Below are 15,547 nucleotides of genomic sequence, written 5' to 3'. Positions count from 1 at the left end.
AACCCGAGGGTAATAGTGTTATTCCATGACTGGAATAGTTACACAACTTTGCACTTTGCCTTATACATTCCAGGTATTACTTCTGAGGTGATGAAGATGCAGTTAACTTTCAATATTTTCTAAAATGTTCGAACTACCACATGTCTAGCATTTGGCTTTCCCTGCTGGATATTAACTGTGCTTCTTATTAGATTTGAAGCTACATATTGTACAACCTAATATGGTCAATGACGTTGGCTCCTGAAACAAAACAAAATCAGATAAACACAGCACAGTAGCAATAACCTGGACTACATGAGTCATAAAGGCATAGAGTCATAGAGAAATGCAGCACAGAAACTGACGTTCCGGTCCAACCCATCGATGCTAACCAGATGTCCTATATTAATTTAGCCCCATTTGCCAGCATTTGGCCCATGTCCCTCTAAACACTGCCTATTTGTATATCCATCCTAATGCCTTTTAAATGTTGTAATTGTACCAACCTCCACAGCTTTCTATAGTAGTTCATTCCATATTCGCATCAAACTCTGCATGAAAAAGTAGCTTCTTAGGTCCTTTTTATATCTTTCCCCCTTCATCTTAAACCTATGCCTTCTATTGTTGGACCCCCCCCCCACCTATTTACCCTAGCCATGCCCCTCATGACTTTATAAACCTCTATAAGGTCATCCAGAGCCTCGAGTGCTCCAGGGAAAATAGCCCCAGCCTGTTCAGCCTCTCCCTATAGCTCAAACCCTCCAACCCTGGCAACATCTGTGTAAATCTCCTATGAACCCTTTCTAGTTTCACAATGTCATTCCTATAGAAGGGAGGTCAGGAATGCATGCAAAACTCCAAAAGTGGCCAAACTAATGCCCTGTACAGCCACAACATGACCTCCAACTCTTTTACTCAATGCACTGACTAATAAAGGCAAGCATACCAAATGCCTTCTTCACTATCCTATCTATGAGGTTGTAGACATGCTTGCCAAGCCTGTTGGTTTGGTTGCAAATGTTTCGTCATTCTGCTGGGTAACATGATCAGGGAACCTCCAGTGAAGTGTTGGCGTTCTGTCCCGCTTATTATTTATATGCCTCAGTTTGGAGGGGTGTAGGGTATCATGTGGGGTTCTGTTTCCCAGTGGTTTGTACACTGGCTCTAATTCAATGTGTTTGTTGATGGAGTCCTGTTTAGAATATTAGGCCTCCAGGAATTCCCTGGCTCATCTCTGTTTGGCTTGTGCAATTATGGATGTGTTGTCGCAGTTGAATGTGCGTCCCTCTTTGCCCATGTGTAGTGAGACAAGTGAGAATTGCTTGTGTCTCTGAAGAAAATCCGAAAGAACTATGGATGCTGTAAATCAGGAACAAAAGCAGAAGCTGCTGGAAAAGCTCAGCAGGTCTGGCAACATCTGTGAAAAACAAAAATCAGAGTTAACGTTTTGGGACTGGTGACTCGTCCTGATGTGGGTTTTGGGGTGGTTGCTAACGTAGTTGAGTATCTGGTCCGAATGTGTGGTCTTTCTATATGTGTTAGTCTGGAGTTCTCCATTGTTTATGCGTTCTACCCTTATGTCATGGAAGGGTAGTCGGTTATTGTTTACTTCTTCTTTTGTGAATTTTGTCCTGGGGAGGGTGTTGTTTATGTGTCGGTGGGTTTCTTCTAGTTTTGTGCATTCGATAATCATGAAGATGTCCTCCACATATTGGACCCAAAGTTGTGTGTAGTGGGGTGTGCTGTCCAATCTAACCTTTGCATTACTGCTTCTGCAATCAGTCCTGATAGCGGAGATGCCATTGGTGTTCAGTTGATTTGTTTGTACGTGCCATCATTGAAAGTGAGTGTGTTGTGAGGCACAGGTCTAGTAGTTTCATGGTGCTGCCCTTATAGATGTTGTTCTCCTGGAGTACCTGTGTATTTGTTTTTGTCTAGTAGTGTGGCAATCGCCCCTTGGCCATCGATGTTTATGGATGTAAATAGTGCTATTACTTCAAAGGATATCATTGTCTCATCCTCTTCTATCCTGGTGTCCTTGATGCTGTTGAGAATTCTTGGGATGAGTGGATGGAGTGGGTAGTGTTGTCCACTAAGTATTTCAATTTCTGTTGTTGTTCTTTGGCAAGCCTATATGCTGGTGTGCCTGGTAGAGAGACATTGGGTCTGAGGGGGACCCCGGTTTGTGTACCTTGGGGAATCCAAAGAAGTGGGGTATATTGGATCCCTCTGGCTTCATTTTTTGGCAATCTGTCATGCTGATTTCTCCTGACTTGTGTAATATTTACATGGTCATTGTAATCCGGCTCCCTAGCTGTGGTGTCGGCTGTATCACCATCCCGTTGCAGAACAGGAGCACCTATACAGTGTTTTCGAAAGGAATGGATTCCTGAAAAGTACAATCTACCATTACCTCTGAGACAGACCACAACAGGAAGACACAACATGACCAGATTCATTAAGCACCCTACTGTACATCAAGGACATAACTAACTACAACCCTATGACAGCTACTGACAAATGTAAAGGATCCCACACCCAAAACCAGCAAAACCAGTGTGATATACAAACTACAATACAAGGACTGTGAGAAATACTACATAGGCCAGACTGGAAGAAAACTGACAACACAGATGCATAAACACCAAGAGATACAAACAATTCTCACTTGTCTCATTACACACGGGCAAAGAGGGACACAAATTTGACTGTGACAACACATTCGTAATTGCACAAGCCAAACAGAGACTAGCCAAGGAATTCCTGGAGGCCTGGTATTCTAACTGGAACTCCATCAACAAACACGTTGAATTAGACCCTGTGTACAAACCACTGAGAAACAGAACTGGAAGAGACACCATACACCCCAACAAACTGAGGTATATAAATAGCAAACGGGACAGAACGTCGACACTTCACTGGAGGCGCACTGACAATGTTACCCAGCAGGATGATGAAACATTTGCAACCAAATCCACTGGCTCGGCGAGCATGTATACATTCTCATTCACAACCCGAGCTACAAATCTTCTCGAAAACTTTAAACTATCCTATCTACCTGTGACTCCATTCTCCAGATACTATGAAACTGCACTGCAAGGACTCTTTGTTCAGCAAAATGCTCCAGAATGTCATAATTCATACAGTTTCTTGACGTAAGTTTATTTGTAAACCAATGCTGTCTTTTCAGTCACTGGTTCAGAACTTTTCCTTTCACTGTCTTTAAAAGTGTATTATTCCTCCTTCAAACAAGGTTTCAGAGAAAGATGACAAGATGACAGTTAGCAAATACTTGAGACTTGCTGGTACCGCTGCATTAGAAATAGAAACAGAGAGAAATTGAGTTTTTGCTGCTTTCTTTTTGCAGGCTAGTTGCATTAGCTGTATACATGCCTATGGCCAACTTGTTAATAGTCAATCAGAAGGCTGTTGCCAATCGATTATTCTTCAGTTCAGAATCCATCTGTTTCATGGTGTTTGGATTTGCTCTCACTGTTCCTGGAAAATGCAACATTCCATAAAACTGACAATATGCTCCAGTAAGCTTTTATTATGTTTTCAGATAAAAAATGGAAATAAAAACATGACAATTGATTCTCCTAAATGCTGAGATTGCTATTACTGTCCATCCTGTTTTATCATTACCTTTCCTTTTGGGCTGAAGTATTCATCAAATGCCTTCATTGATAGATCATACTCTGTGGTGATTTTCTCCACATTTCATCTTACCATCTAATCCTCAACCATCGAATCTACAGCATGCAATAATGCATGACCATTTTAAAACATTTATTTTCAGGATATGGGTTTAATGGTTAAGTCAGCATTTATTGACCATCCTTAATTACTGTGGAGAAGGCAGTGGTGAGCTGGTTTCTTGAACTATAACCGTCTATGTGGTATAAGTACAACTCCCATGTTGCAATGAGGGAGTTGCTGGATTTTGACCCAGTCACTGGGTTCTCACTTACCATGCTACCAACATCCACATTCAAAGCGTCATAAGCCACAATTTCTGCCACCTCCAGCAGGATACCTCCACATCACATATTTCCCTCCCCTCCCTTGTCAGCTTAGTACAGGGATGGTTCCTCTCCAGGACACCTTAATCCACTTCTCATCTACTTCCAGTGCCTTCCCACATCACCACGGCAATTTCACATGCAATCGCAGAATTTGCAACACCTGCCTGTTTACTTCCTCTGTCCTCACCTTCCAAGTCCCCAGACACACCTTCTAGCTGAAGCAGTGATTCCAATTAATCTGGCCTAGTGCATTTGCTGCTCACAATGTAGCCTCCACTATATTAGAGAGATGAAATGAGGATTGGACAGCTGCTTTGCAGAACATCTACATTCTGTCTGCAAAAATTACCCCAAGCTTCCAGTTGCCTGCCACTTCAACACACCGCCATGTTCTCTGGCCAATATTTCTGTCCCAGGTCTGCTGCAGTTCTTCACAGCAATGCAGCGTGAACAGAATGAACAGCATCTGATTTTCCACCTGGGGGACCCTGCAGCCTTCAACGCTCAATATCAAGTTCAATAATTTTGGGCCTGAGTACCTTCTCCCATGTCTTTACCACAAGCGCCACACACCAGGCCTAATCATCAGATCAGCTGCTACCACACACTATCCATTGTCACCCATTAATAGTTTCCATTAGCAGCTATTCATTCTACTACTGGTGAGTGATAATAACTTTTGCCCATTATTTTCTCTGCCCAACTGCTGTTTTCACCCGCATTTTGAGCTCTAAGGCCACCTCTAGTTGACTCCTTCCCATCAACCCCACTACATCTCCAAGATATATACCAACTGTTTCCTAGCTACAATCAATTCTGAAGGGGGATTGCTGGGCCTGAAACCATAATTCTGCTTTCTCTGCAAAGATGCTGCCAGATCTGATGAGCTTGTCCAGCAATTTCTGACTTGGAACAAAGTTTCCATTCTTTCACTGCCACTGGGTCAAAATCCTGGAACTGCATTCCTAACAACATTCTATGCCGCAAAGACTGAAGACGTTTGAGAAGGTAGTTCACCATTTATAGAGCAGGGCAGTTAGGGACAGGTACTAAATGCTGGTCTTTCCATGGACACCCATATCCTATGAATGAATAAAAGTAAGTAATCAATAAAACCAGAACAAAGTTCAACACTATCAATGACAAAGCAGGCAGCTTGACTGGTACTTTAGCCACTACCTGAAACATTCACTTCTTCTGTGCAGTGTATGCAGTGCGTATCCTGTACAAATGTATTCTGACAACTTATCAAGTCTCTTCGAACATCACCTTTCAAATGAGAGATTTGTACCACCTAAAGGGACAAAGGCAGCAGTTGCATGAGAGCACCAGAGCCTGTCAGTTCTTTCCAAACTGCAAACTATTATATTGACAATCCTTCACAATTGTTGGATCAAAATTCTCGAACTGCCTCCCTAACACAGCATGGACTGCATCATGGGTCAAGAAATGAACTCACCACTGACTTCTCTGGGAAAATTAGGGATAGATAGTAAATGTTGGCCTAGTTAGCAATGTCCACAGCCTGAGAGAGAATTTAAGACGTGATGAGATTAGAGTCTTTGTTTCAATTGACCTTGGGCAAAAGTAGCAGGTTTTGTTCCTTGAAGAACATTAGTGAACCAGTTAGGTTTTTATCACGGTTTGCAGTTTTTGTCATGATACCTCACAAATGACTGGATTATATAAATTCAAATCAGAATTTGCCATGATGGATTAACTAAACAAAGTTTCTTGTTTTTAATCTTGTGCCATGATTAATAGGTTTTGAAAAAATGCACACGCAATTAATTAAGTCAAATGGTGGTGGAGAGGAGAGAGATTTAAAAAAGACATGGGGGTAAATTTTTCACACGGAGGGTGGTTCACGTGGATCTGAGGAAGTGATGGATGTGGCTACAGTAACAGTCTTCTAATTCTCTTAGATAGCCCATATGAATAGTCCACTTGAATAGCCCATGAGCAGGGCAAGTTTCGAGGGATACAGGCCAGCCGCAGGCAGTTTGTGATTATGTTCGACATGGTTTGGTTGGAGTGAAGGGTTTGTTTTTGTGCTGTATGATTCTGTGACCAGGTGATTTTGTGGCACAGTGGGTCATGCCCCAGCCTCTAAGACAGAGTTTACAGGTCGAGTCTCATTCCAGGACTTGCTACCCATGGAAAGTGTGTTCACAATCTGGCATAATTGTTTGATTGTCAATGTTTACATCCTTCCACCATACTTGTGGTGGTAATAACAGCAGAGAGTCCATGATTGAGATGGAGTGTCACCCCTTAAGATATATAGCCTGTTGATATAATAAAACAAAGAACTATAGGTGCTGACGATCTGAAACAAGCAAAAACAGAAATTTTTGAAGAAATTCAGCAGTTCCAGCAGAATCTGTGGAGAGAAAATAGCACTACTGTTTCAAGTCCAGTGACCTTTTTTCAGAACTTTAGTGATAAATTGGCAACCTGTTGCAGGAAGTGATGCCACCGAAATGGACAAAAGTGCATATTTTTGTGCTTCATCCAGCTGAAGATGTTGGAAATGAACAAAGGATGTGGGGACATATTCTTTTGGCATATGCCTGACAAAAGAGACTTACACTTCTTTCATTTCCTTTGTTTTGTAGTATGTTATGTTGATACAAAGCTCCAAATGGAAACAAAACAATCATTTTTCTTGGAGATAGCAGGAACTGCTAATGCTGGAAGATCTGAGATAACACGGTGTGAAGCTGGAAGAACACAGCGGACTAAACAGCATCAGAGGAGTAGGAAAGCTTGACGTTTCGGGTTTGGACTCTTCTTCAGAAATCATTTTTCTTATTGCTTTGTTTTGAAAGAATTTTCAAATGTTAATGCCAGAACAGCAAAGGTAAAATCATGTTAAAAACCTTCAGGGTCTAACTGTTCACATTAAATGCTAATATTTAACCACCAAATGCATCTATAATCTTATAAATACTAAACTTTATTGAGCAATACACCGTTTTGCTTTAGTTCCTATTCATTATTACATTACAATTTAAATAACTGAACACGCATGCATATTTAAGTGTAAGGTGATCAAGGTTGTCTTCCAAAGCAGAAGTCTTGTAATTTTGACAGCAATGTGATTGACATTTCAATAGCAGTTTCAGTCTAAATTATATAAGGGGTAAAAATTAAAAAAGCAGAACCCATTTGAATGAAAATACATACATAACATATTTGGTATTAACTTCTGTCATGATTTGGATCGAACTAAAAATTATACACTGGCTTCTATTTCAAAAAATTACATTTTTGAGGTGACATTTTTTTCAACCCATTAATTGTAGGTATCATATGAATAGATCTGAAGGAATTGATGCTCATATTACATTGAACCCAATCCAATATGATTAATGTAACAAGGTTGTTGATGGAGACAGTTGAGTTCTGCAAGTGGTCCATCCTCTACCACTGGTAATTGGACAAGACATAAACTGCACACTGGTAAAGGAAAATTGGTGGCTGTGCACTGAATAAACCAAAACATTATATGTTGGCAGCAGTGGTATTTGAAAATACTACACATGGCATATGGGACTGCAGCGATAAATAATTCTCTGGTGTCAAGTTATAATGCTCCTAGATGAGACTTAGCTTGGATTAGAGGGAGAATGAAATGTTCTTCTTTCATAAATTCTTTCAAGGGAGGTGGATTTTGCTTCCAGAGTACCACTTATTGTCCATTCCTAATTGCCCCTGAGAAGACAGTGGTGAGCTGCCTTCTTGAACTATTGCAATCCATGTGCTGTCAGTAGACCCATAATGCCATTTGGGAAGGAATTCCAGGATTTTGAACCAGCAACAGTGAAGAAACGTCAATATAGTTGCTAGTCAGGATGATGAATAGCTTGGAGATGTACTTGAAGATGGTGGTGTTTTCATGTATCTGCGGTCCTTGATTTTCAAGAAAGTAGTGGTTGTGGATTTGGAAGGTGCTGTCTAAGAAGTGTCAATGAATTTCTGCAGTACATTTAGCTGATGGTACACAATGCTGCTTCTGAGCATTGATGGCGTGGCTGGATTAGTTTCTGGTGAATGGTAATCTCCAGGATGTTGATAGCAGGGATTTCAGCATTGGTAATGCCATTGAAAGTAAAGCGCAATGGTTCGAGTCTCTCTTGTTAAAGATGGCATTTTTATGGCATTAATGTTGCCTGCCACTTGCCTGCCCAAGCTTACACTAATCCTTCATCCTCCTAGGTATGTCCGTTAGGTCCAAATTCAAACAGTAGAAGAATGGCAACACAAGAATAACAACTGACATTTAAACAGTATCTTTAACATTAAAGTTATATCAAAGTACTTCACAGATTAAACCAAAGAAGACATGTTGAAAGAGAGTTTCAAAGGAATAGAGGGAGGTGGAGAGTAAGAGAAATCTGACCTTGGAATTAGGAGGCATTGGGCTGAGTAAGCTGAAGACTTGGCTGCCAGTTTAGTTGTAAATGTGGGGATGGACAAGAGGCAGTATTAGAGGATTGGAGAATTTGGACCAGTGGGTTGACAGTGTGCCAGATGTTCAAGTGCTGTTGGGAGATCCTCGTAGAAGCAGAAGAAAGCCCATGAATGGATTTATAGATAAGGATGCTAATTTTAAATTTGAGACTTCTGTGTATTGAGCATAACAAGACAGAAGGAATAATGATAATTATGATGATGTAAATTGGATACTAGCTTTAAAGTTTTTAATGAATAGAAAATAATGAAGAACAGATAATAGAAGACCAGATAAGTTTGAAATTACAAGGAAAAGAATGAGAATTTCAGCAGCAGTTGGGCTGAGGTAGAGGTTGAAGAAAGAGAGATTGAAGTATTAGGTCAGTGGCTTAGTTTGTTCAATTAGTTTTCAGACAATGTAAATTTTAAGATTTCTCCTATGAGTGACCAAGGAAAAAAGTGTCATTTTCCTGTCATAAACCCTTGCTGATTTTGCCTAATTCCATGGATACTTTCCAATTGTTCTGTCATCACATATTTTAGCGTATACTGCAGCATGTCTCCACCTATCCCTTGTCCCCACACTGCCACCACCACCAACCCCACTACAGAAGGCAGTGCTCACAGTAACCAGAGTATTGAAAACCATGTCTAAACTTCTTTCTCACAATCCACTTTTTCCTCACCTCACAATCTCTTCTGATTTACAAGCCACAGATGGCGTGAAGATGCATCTCCTGTTTTTTTTTCCTCGCATTATCGCAATTCTTCCTTCTACATTTCTGGCCATGCAGTGGTGGAAGAAAAGCAGGAAGACAATGATGAAATTGACATGAAATGTCTACAAAATGTTGTGTGCAATGGCCTAGTGCTAATATGGCTAGGCTATTGACCCAGGAACTCAGCTAATGTAAAAGGGACCATCTTCTAAGTGTAGATGCCGACAGCCCATAGATACAATGGGCAAGTATCACGGAAGCCTTGAGGGCAGTAATTTCTGGATTACTCCCAGTGCCACAAGCTAGTGAATTTAGGAATAGGAGGATAGAGTAGATGAATGGGTGGCTGGGAACTGGTGGAGATGAGAAAGATTATGGATCATTGGGGTAGGCGTGACCTGTATAAGGATGGATTTTACCTGAATTCAAAGGGGAATAATATACTGGTGGTGAGATTTGCTAGAGCTGCTTGGGAGGATTTAAACTGGTGAGGGGGCTGGGACTCAGGGAAATAGTGAGAAAAGAGATCAGTTGAGACTGGTGCAGCTGGGAAAAAAAGAACGAATCAGCTCTACGATAATGAAATGTGAGGCTGGATGAACACAGCAGGCCCAGCAGCATCTCAGGAGCACAAAAGCTGACGTTTCGGGCCTAGACCCTTCATCAGAGAGGGTCTAGGCCCAAAACGTCAGCTTTTGTGCTCCTGAGATGCTGCTGGGCCTGCTGTGTTCATCCAGCCTCACATTTCATTATCTTGGATTCTCCAGCATCTGCAGTTCCCATTATCATGAATCAGCTCTACACCTTGTTATCTCTGACTGGAATTCTTCGCGGTACTCCACATGTGGTATAGCTTTAAATTGAGGTGTGAAAGATATAGGACATATGTCAGAGGTAGTTTCTTTACTCAAAGAGTAGTAAGGGTATGGAACGCTTTGCCTGCAATGGTAGTAGACTCGCCAACTTTAAGTACATTTAAGTCATCATTGGACAAGCATATGGACGTACATGGAATAGTGTAGGTTAGATGGGCTTCAGATTGGTATGGCAGGTCGGCACAACATCGAGGGCCGAAGGGCCTGTACTGTGCTGTAATGTTCTATGTTCTAACAGTCAGGGCAGGCAGGAACAAAGCAGAGAATGCAGTAGGACTGATAAATTAAACTACATTTATTTCAATGCAAGAGACCTAACACATAAAACAGGTGAACTCAGGGCATGGGTAGGAACATTTGACTGGGATAGCATAGCGATTACAGAGACATGGCTCAGGGATGGACAGGACTGACAGCTTGATGTTCCAGTGTACAGATGCTACAGGAAGAATAGAAAGGCATGACAAGAGAGGTGGGGATGTGGTGTTTTTGATTGTGAGGCATATTCCTGGGAATATGTCCAGGGAAGTTATTTGGGGTAGAACTGAGATATGAGAAAGGGATGATCACTTTATTGGGATTGTACTATAGACCCCCTAGTAGCCAGTGGGAAATTGAGAAACAAATTCGAATGGAGATCTCAGGGTGATTACAGTGGGGGATTTTAACTTTCCAAACATAGACTGGGACTGCCACAATGTTAAAGTCTTCGAAGAAGAGGAATTCGATAAGTGTGTACCAGATAATTTTTTGATTCAGTATGTGGATACATCTATTAGAGAAGGTACAAAAATTGACCTAATCTTGGGAAATAAGGCAGGATGGGTGACTGAGGTGTCAGTGGGGGAGCACTTTGGGACCAGTGACCATAATTCTATTAGTTTTAAAATAGTGTTGGAAAAGGATAGATCAGATCTTGAAGTGAAAGTTCTTAACTGGAGGAAGGCCAATTTTGATGGAATTAGGCAAGAACGGGCAGCACAGTGGCTCAGTGGTTAGGACTGCAGCCACACAGTGCCAGGCACCCAGCTTCAATTCCACCCTTGGATGACTGTGTGGAGTTTGCACATTTCCCCCTGTGCGTCTGTGTGGGTTTCCATCAATTGCTCTGGTTTCCTCCCACAGTTGAAACATGTGCAAATTAGGTGCATTAGCCATGCTAAATTACTCATAGCGTTCAGCGATGTGCAGGTTAGGTGTGTTGGCCATTGGAAATCCAGGGCTGCAGTTACATGGATAAGGTAAGGGGATGATTCTAGGTGGGATGCTGTTTGGAGGATCGGTAAGGAGGAGTGGGGCTGAATAGTCTGTTTTGCACTGTAGGGATTCTATGGAAATCTAACTTTCGAAAGTTGATTGGCAGCAGATGCTCACAGGTCAAGAGAGAGCTGGAAAATGAGAAGCCTTCAAAAATGAGATGACAAGAGTCCAGAGATAGTATGTTCCTATTAGGATGAAGGGCAAGGCTGGTAGGTGAATGCAGGATGATGAGTGAAATTGAGGTTTTGGTCAAAAATAAGAAGGAAGCATATGTCCAGTGCAGACAGCAAGGTATAGAGGCAGTAGGAGTATACTGAAGAGGGAAATCAGGATGGCAAAAACGAGATATGAAATAGCTTTGGCAAATAGGGTTAAGGAGAATTCAAAGGGATTCTATAAATACATTAGGGACAAAAGGGTAACTGGGGAGAAAATAGGCCGCTTAAATATCAGCAAGGCCACCTATGTGGGAACCGCAGGAGATGTGGGAGATACTAAACGAGTATTTTGAATCAGTTTTTACTGTCGAGATGAATATGGAAGATAAATTTAGGGAAATAAATTGCGACATCTTGAAACATGTTCATATTACAGAGGAGGAGGTGCTGAAAATCTAAAAACACATAAAAGTGGATAAATCTCCAGGATCCAATCAGTGGAACCCTAGAACCCTGTGGGAAGTGAGGCATATGATTGAAGGCCCTTTGCTGAGATATTTGTATCATCAATAGCCACAGACGGAGTGCCAGAAGACCGAAGGTTGGTTAACATAGTGCCATTATTTAAGAAAAGTGGTAAGGAAAACCCAGGGAACTGTAGACTGGTGAGCCTGACATAGTGGTGGGCAAGTTGTTGGAATGAATCCTGAGGGACAGGATTTACATGTATTTAGAATGGCAAGGAATGATTAGGGATGATCAACATGACTTTGTGGGTGAGAAATCATGTCTCATGAACTTGCACATGTTTCAGTTGTGGGAGGAAACCGGAGCAACTGATGGAAGCCCACACAGACACACAGGGGGAATCTGCAAGCTCTACGCAGTCACCCAAGGGTGGAATTTGTAGGAAGTTTGTAAGACACCAAAGCTGGACAATTAGGACAAAAACACAATACCACTGTACAATAAATTACATTGTTCATAAAGTCTGTAGCCACAGATGACAAAATGTTTCTGATTCTCATTGCAAATTAGACTTCCTATCAGATAAAACAATGAACTGCACAATATCGGTGGATACTTCTATTTGGTCTCAGACATTGGAACAGTGGAATCAATCTGACAGGGTAAATTACGAGCAAAATGCTCAAATTACATGGAAGCAGCAAATGGACTCACCTGCTTAAGCCCCTAAAATGCCTGTGAAAATTCAATCATGGAGAGCCATCAACAAAAACGTTCCCCTGGAACTGAAATGGACAAAATCTCTGAGGAGCTGTTCCTTTAATCACAGGCTGGCTCTCTCTCACATTTACAGCTAATAGGCTCAAAGGATCATGGGCGAGAAACAGACTGTGATTGGACAAGCAGCAAGAAGGTAAGTGACAGGGTCATCAAAGCTGCTGGGTTGGTGTAGAATTAAAAAGTGAGGTCAGAATCTGGGGAGGGATCTGCTGGGCGGGTGAGAACTGAGGGTACGAAGAGTTGCATAGGGGAGAGAGGAGCTGCACAGTGAGGAGAGTAGCTACAAAAGGTGGAGAGGAGCTCTAAAACAGAGAAAGCAGACCGGACTAGGGGCAGGGAGAGAGAGAGTAAGGGGCAGGAGCAACTACAAAGTGGATACAGGTGTTACAATGGGGGAGAGAGGCTGCAAGGGGGAAGAAGATGGTAAAGGGAGAAGGGGAGCTACGAGTGTGGGAGAAGGGTTACAATGTGCAGTGAGATGTTGTTAAGGGAGAGAGAGCAGCAAATGAGAGAAACTGTTTTAAAACTTTCAATAAAAAAATAGCAATTGCGATAACATAGCTATTGTAATGACCACTTTGTCCGTTGAATAATTTAGTTTATGAAGATTTGCATTTATATTTATTACATATTATTAAATCTTACATACCGTGAATTATTTGAGGTACAGTGACTGCATTAGAGACAAACATTCAAATGTTTAGCTGCATTCTCTTTGTAAAATGTATTTTATAGCGATTGTTTCTTATGTGTAGGTATGTAACAGCTATTTAAAAAGAAAAGAAATTCTGCTAATTTATGCTAGTTGTTTTGTGCCAATTTAACTACTGTGGTGTCTAGCAAATGAATGCTTTGCTTCTGTGTTGGATTTCAGCTTTAATGAAGCAATGATTTTTATTGAGGAAAATGATGAATTCTTCTAATTCTGTTTCTGTTTTAGCCCAATTACACAATATCTCAACACAAATGTAAAAATGTTATTATTTGACTTGCATCATCTAATAATGAAATTGGTAAGAAAGGAGCTACTGAAAACTAAAATATCATTCCTGAAAATATAAAAGTAGCCCTTGAGAAAGTCTCAAGAAGAGGCCTCAAAAAAATTGATCCCTATATTAATGGACGTAAAATACTCTTCAGTTTCTCATAACCAGTCTCTTATTAGTTGTTCACAATATATTTAAAAATACAAATACTTGTAAAGCTCTTTTCATGATCATAGGATACTCCAGAATGCTTTACAGTCCATTAAATGATTTTGAAATTTAGTCACTAGTGTAATTTTAGAAATGCAGTAACTTATTTGCTTACAACAAGTTCCCACAAACAACAAATCTTTCCTGTTGCTATTGATTGAGGAATAAATATTGGCAAGGAAGTAGTGCCATGGGATCTTTTACATTCACCTGGGAGAACAGATAAAGACCTAGTTTAATATCTTATTTAAAAGACAAGTTAATAAAATAATCAGACTTGAAAGAAAATAATCATAGTGAAGAGTTTTAACAACCAAATGGTTGTCGATCAAATTATGCTGCTGGGGATTTCAGAGATATGTCTTAAAATTCATCAAAACATTTTTCCACAGTTAATGCTTTAGGTCAAGCTTACGTAAAATGTTAGCTCTATTTCTCTCTCTACAGATGCTGTCTGAACTGCTGAGTGTTTCAAACATTGTTATTTTTCATTCAGATTTCCAAGACATTGCTTTTGAAGAAATGGTTCTCTATTTTGCTTGACTGATGAAAATCAACGGTTCAGTAAACTTTAGTTCAAATATATCATCATCTGGACAACACAGTACATAAGCAAGCTTCATAAAGCAATGGCCATCTGGTTAGGGTCATAGTAAGTCCAGAAAAGAAAGAAAAAATGGTTTTCAAACCCTCAGCTCATGGGTGATTGACATCAAAACCTTAAAAGCCTCACATCAGTAGAGGAAGCTGTTGTGAAATAAATTATTCCACAGGCAGTGACAGAGGTCAAAATGGGAGTTACTGTCAATTGATATTTATTATACTGTTCACTCTCCCCTCTAGTTGCTTGGACTATGAATTAACTTATCTACTTTATACCACTAATTGGAATTTGGCCATTTGTCACCTTTGGCACCTTAATAACATATATGACAGTTTTCTCTACAGAACCTAAAGCATTTATGATGCACTACATTGCTCTAATAATTACATATTACTAGTAACTTGTGCCGGTTATATATATCATGATTTTTAAATTGCAACAGTCGCTACACAGCAAAGTCACACAGCCATCTGAGGGAAAACAAATACTCCTCATTTCTGTCCTAATAGGCTGAGAAATATTTTAAAACAGCTTCTCTATATTTGGACTCATACGGAGGAGGAAACATTATTTCCACATCCACTTGTCAAGACAGTTCAGAACCACATATGTGGCACATTGTCTTCTGGAAATCCAAATACAGTACATCAATGTGTTTTCCCTTATTCAGAATGCATGTTACTCCCTTAAATAATTCTAGTAAATTAATTAAACATAATTTCCCTTTCCTAAAGCCATGCTACCTCTGTCTAATTACCTGTATTTTTCAAAATAACTACCTTAATAATTGATTCCAACACCTTCCCAGAACATGTGTCAACATATCTGGCCTAGATTTTTCTGTTTTCCGCCTCCTTCTATCTCTTCTTGATTAATAAAACCACACCTCATTGTCCTTTAATAAACTTTACCACTATGAATAACAATTTAAATTATTGATAGTTGTAGGTAGATAAATGTTTAAAATAAAACTCTTTTCCAATATTGGATGTGTACACAAAGCCCACAACAAACTAATTCAATAA

The sequence above is a fragment of the Stegostoma tigrinum genome, chromosome 3 (genome assembly GCF_030684315.1).
Source record: "Stegostoma tigrinum isolate sSteTig4 chromosome 3, sSteTig4.hap1, whole genome shotgun sequence".
In the NCBI taxonomy this organism is placed as follows: Eukaryota; Metazoa; Chordata; class Chondrichthyes; order Orectolobiformes; family Stegostomatidae; genus Stegostoma; species Stegostoma tigrinum.
The sequence above is the reverse complement of the archived record's forward strand: the minus strand, read 5'-3'. Positions refer to the sequence as shown.